The sequence below is a fragment of the Chaetura pelagica genome, unplaced genomic scaffold (genome assembly GCF_000747805.2).
Source record: "Chaetura pelagica isolate M959 unplaced genomic scaffold, ChaPel_1.0 scaffold962, whole genome shotgun sequence".
Lineage (NCBI taxonomy): Eukaryota > Metazoa > Chordata > Aves > Apodiformes > Apodidae > Chaetura > Chaetura pelagica.
Window position 1 is genome coordinate 549,122 of NW_009952479.1, and position 3,960 is coordinate 553,081.

Sequence of the window (3,960 nt, forward strand, 5' to 3'; positions counted from 1 at the left end):
GTGGGTGGGGGGTGGTGGTGACTGGCAGCACAGGCAGGCTCGAGAGTGGGGGGAGGTGGGAGGGACCCCTGGGATGGTGGGGTGGGATGAGCTATGGGCAGGTGCAAATGCCTCTGGCAGCGTCATCCCTGGGTGGGAGGATGAGGAAGTGGAACAGGGCACCCATTTACCCTCCTGATGCCACTGATCCACCCTGTTATCAGTCTTGCATCACCTGAGCTGGGGCTTGTGCCGGGGGCAGCGAACTCTGCTCTGGCTCTTCGGGAGCTCGGCCAGTGGCGCTGGGACACGGCGGGGACAGAGCGGTGGCCGGGCTGGGGCAGCAGGCATCTGGAGGGCAGGGAAGTATAAATAGTGTTTCTATGGCAACCGTTCAACATAAACTCTTCCCTCCCTGATTCCGGAGCAAACGATGCTCGGATCAGTCCGGGGCTGCTCCCCCCCGTGGCAAAATCCTTCAGGTGTTGGTTATTTTTCAGGCTCTGCAGCAGCAGCGGATGGTTTTGGGACCGTGCGTGGGCATGTTCTGTGCCAGTGAAATGGAGCTGAGGTGGGAAGAGCCACGTTGGCTCCTTTCATGCTCCTGGGAGCCTGGGCTGGAGGCGTGGATGCCGGGCACTGGCTCCTTCGAAGGGTTTTTACCTGACCCTGCTCTGGTTGCACAGAAATGGGACCAATTCCTTGCCTGCTCCTGCTGCCGAGGCAGGTGCTGGTGGTTCAGTGCTGGGCCATGTTGCCCTCGAGAGGTGTGAAGCCTGGAGGGACCTGGGGGTCCCTGGTGCTACACATCTGGCTGGCAGCCTGGTAGTGCCATCCTCCTGCATTCACCATGTGCAGAGCTGTAGGTGCCTCCCCCAAGAGAGAGCCCTGGTGTTCCCTGCCTGTGCCATGACTGCTATGACACCTCCTGCCCAAAACTGTCAAAGCCCAGCCAGGTGCATGAATCCACTAAGACAGCTCTGTGTTCCTGCTGGCAGCCCTGGTGCCTTCACCAGCGATCGTTAATATCCATCAGCACCATGCAAACAAACTCCCTGCTCCGTTTATTCCACCCAGCTCCTGATTTAATTAGGTTTTTCAGTTTTCTGCTTGTCCTGGGCCGATCACTCCTTAAAACAGTGGAGAATTAATTTGCACCTGCTGTCAGAAAGCGTCTCTCCCCAGTTAGAAAAATAATTAAGCCATCATCACACATCAGGGGTAATGAATCACTGTGCTCCGTTCCCTTCACAGGTCGTTTGTTTCCATCCACACTGGCAAAGAAGGTGCAAACTAAATGTGAGCAGCTGCCAAGTTATCCCTGCTCCCTCTCTGCCCAATTTTGTTCTAGCTTCATGGATTTTTCCAGCTAAACTGGACCATGGCCTTTTGGAAAGGTCCTAAGCAGGCAGGTGGGTGGAGTTTCCCTCTATTCCCAGGAATGGGAACTGGGGTTTGCTCCTTCCCCCACTGCCTTGGGGGGTGTGTGCAGAGCCCTGTGCATCCCCAGCCTACTGCTCTGCGTGGGACCAATGCTGGTGAGATCACCCTTGGTGAAACGTGTTTCAGCTGTTGAGCCTGGGCAGGCTATAATGCTGGGGATAATGTGGTAACTGCCCTGCATTTGCATGATATGATGTAATTACTGGTTTGGGTGTAAAGGTGTCCCCAGATTTGGGGTCAGGAAGAATTTTCCTCCAGATCAGATTGGCAAAGGGGTTGCTGGAGACTTTGTCCTCTGCAGTGCAGGTGGGTTCTGTTGACTGTGATCAAATGAGGGCTGTGATGAGCCGTGTCCAGGGCCTGTGTCCCTCTCTCACTTCATGCTGTTGCACTTCTTGTTGTTTCACCTTTTCCCCTGTGGCAGAAACTTGTTGCACATGTGTGGGGCAGCTGTGGTGAGAAGCTCCTTCACATCCTCAGTGGCCTGTGACAGGCAGTGAGGAGGCAGCATGTGCTTGGAGAGATCCAGGGCTCTGTGCAGGGGCTGTGCTGTGTCAGCCTCCTTTCTCCAACAGACACATTTTTATCTCTTCTTGAGGGTAACTGTGTGCTGGGAGCATCTAAGCTGAGAGCTGCTGGGCTTAGGGCAGTTGCTTCACATGTGGGTAAGGCAGAGATCCCAGAGGATGCAGCACAGACGGCACCTTCTCTCCTGTCCCCTTTTCCATGTGCCAGGGTGGTGCACTGTTGTCACATACGGGAAGTGTTTGGGTGAAGGAGGTTTCATCCAGGACAGGAAGGGGATGGGAAGGTGGGTGAGCTCCATGTGGCACCCTCAGCTGCTCTGAATGGAGCTGCTGGATCTCTCCTGCTCTTCCCCTCTGAAGAGCTTGGCCTGGGATTAGCAGCACTTGGGCTCCCCAGGAATGCTGGTGGGGATGAGTGAGGCCAGCAGACTCCTTCCACTTGTCACCAATGCCCCATCTGGTCTCACATCATCGACAAGGCATCTTCCCGACGTGTCACAGTTCCTGAATGCTGAGGAGACCTGAGGAGCTCTCTTGATGGACCTGCTCCTTGGTGGCAGAGTGCCCAAGTTGTGCTCTTATGCTGGTGGGATGTGCTGGGGGCTGCTCTGGCCACACGGTGCCATTAGTTCCTATTCTGTGGGCCCAGTGGATGGAGATGAAGCACTTGCCTTTGCCTTCACCAACTTGTGCTCACACCTGCTCACATGAAAGCCCTGTGCCCACTTCAGTGCCAGCTGATTAAATTAAAGTCCTAGTGAATTTGAATAATTTTCCCTGTGAAATGTGGCAGATGGCCTCCATTAGGCGTCTGCTCCCAGCATCTGCCAGGATGTGATCAGCCCCTCTTTGGAAAATGCACAAAAGGGAGTGGAAGTGGAGAGACCTGGGAATGGGAGCCCATCCCTTCATCCATGAAGAGGGAATCAAATGTTGCCTTTGGAAGCAGTTGATGTTTTGGAGGAGATGTGTCCATGTGTCCTTCCAGCCCCTCTGTGCACGCGCTGCTGTAGCCAGTGTTGGCAGGAGGAGGGATGGGGCTGCGGTTTCTGGCACATGGGTCTAGGGCACCCTGAGGGTGAGCAGAGCCCTAAAATTATCTGTCACATGGCTGTGTGTGCCCTTCTGCCCCTGTAAAGGACACAGGAGATGGCATGTGTGTGCTGGGGTGTCCCATCTCCATGTGCTGAACCAACGGGACTGTGGGGCCTTGGAGGGGGGAATGTGCTTCAGTGCTGGGACCTGGGTGTTGGGTGATGAGGAGCTCACCCTGAGCTGGCCATGTGTGCTGGCAGCCCGGAGTGCCAACTGTGCCCACTCTTGTGAGACCCCCACCTGGAGCCTTGTGTAATCCAGTTCTGGAGTCCCCAATGCAAGAAGGATGTGAAGTTGCTGGAGTGAGTCCAGAGGAGGCTGCATAGAGAGCTGGAGCAGCTCTGCTCTGGAGACAGGCTGGGAGAGTTTGGGTTGTTCAGCCTGGAGAGGAGAAATCTCCAGGGAGACCTTGGAGCACCTTCCAGTACCTGAAGGGTACTGGGAAAGTTGGGGAAGGACTTCTGACAAGGGCAGGGAGTAATGGGGAAAGGGGTCATGGTTTTAAGCTTAAAGAGGGGAGATTCAGGTTAGACGTTAGGAGGAAATTCTTTGGTGTGAGGGTGGTGAGAGCCTGGCCCAGGCTGCCCAGGGAAGCTGTGGCTGCCCCATCCCTGGCAGTGTCAAGGGCAGTTTGGATGGGGCTTGGAGCAGCCTGGGCTGGTGGGAGGTGTCCCTGCCCATGGCAGGGGGAGGGAGTTGGAACTAGATGAGCTTTAAGGTCCGTCCCAACCCAAACTAGTCTGTGCTTGTGACCTGTTGGTGATGAGCAGCGGGTGGCACTGGGAAGGGGGGACATTGCGCGCAGAGGGGAAAGGCGGTTCCCCAGGGGCGTTAGTGGCAGCTCCAGCCGGGAGGGGAGCGGAGGGGCTGCCGGGGAGCGGCGGCTGCTCCGGCGGGGCCGGGCTACCGGCAGGTG